Here is a 1,378-nt window from a genome sequence, read left to right on the forward strand (position 1 = left end):
TCAGGAGTAACGACGGCGTTCTTGTCTTTCGACAACGGCGCCCAGAATCCTTGTTGTTTCAACAAAGCCCGCATCTTGATCTGCCATAAACTGAAACTGTTCCTCCCTATGAATTTGTCGATTTTCACGTTCAAAGCAGACATCTCGAATTCTTTAAGAACACCGATTAACCGAGAGGCTCTGATACCAATTTGTTGTGCGGAATTCGATATAATACGAGAAAATATAAACGGGAAAAATAAGACAACAGATTTACGTGGTTCACCAATAAATTGGCTACGTCCACGGGAAGAGGGGGAGCAGTTTTATTATGGAGAGGCAAGACCCCCGTCCTTTCTGTTTGTAACGGGTCCGATTCAAGGCATTCAACATAAACATATCTTATCCTGTAATAATTACAACACGTCGAGATATGTTAACATTACTAAAAAATCAACAAGCAATGAGTAATTGAAACAAAAATAATAGAGAGTCGCCATTTAAATTCGTTCAAGCCTATAGTCAATAATTTTTTAGATAGGGAAAATGATAAATATATTCTAACTATCATAATGATATATATATATATGTATATCGTTTGTTATATTTTTGGATATTGTTGTCTTTGCTGTTCAATAACTAGAGTATATATACCATTCACTCTAACAAAAGATTAAATAAGGACACATAGTGCAATCTTATCCGTTGATTCAATATATAATAAATGTTGGGTCGATGAATAAAATTATGACATTTACATATTTATAACTATAAATGATATATATATTTTACTTTTTGAACAAAAAAAACACCTACATCTTAAAAATATGACAAATATTATCTACATGTCATTTATAATAATTCAGAATTATATTTATCCTTTATCTCCTTCTAAGTTTGAATATAAATATGGAAAAGTATTACTAGTCCAAAAATCATCATTCAAAGTTAAAGGAAAATTCTCTTTACTTAATCATTGATTTTTATTTTTTTTACTTTCTCTCTTTTAATTCATTAAAAAAATTTTAAAATTTATCGAAATGTTTTTTATTCTTACGATTTTAAATATGTTAGGTAAAAAGCTAAAGTTAAAAAATTATTAAAAACATAATTAAAATTTTTTTTTAAAAAAACTAATTAAAAAAAATTTAATAATTTAGATTGCTACTATAATAAAAACAACAATCAAATGAGAGGCAGATATAGAGTTGTGACAGAAATGAATCTAGTATTTTTCACACAAACCCTAAAATAGTGTACATAAATCTATTAAAAATTACAAATATAGAAACCTATAATTTAGAAAATGTAAAAGTCTAAAGATAGAATATTAACCACAGATCTTTTACCTTATGTTAACTTGCAAAGCATAAACTAGATACTTAACACCATTTCAATG

This window comes from Solanum pennellii, chromosome 9 (assembly GCF_001406875.1).
Source record: "Solanum pennellii chromosome 9, SPENNV200".
NCBI classification, from domain to species: Eukaryota; Viridiplantae; Streptophyta; class Magnoliopsida; order Solanales; family Solanaceae; genus Solanum; species Solanum pennellii.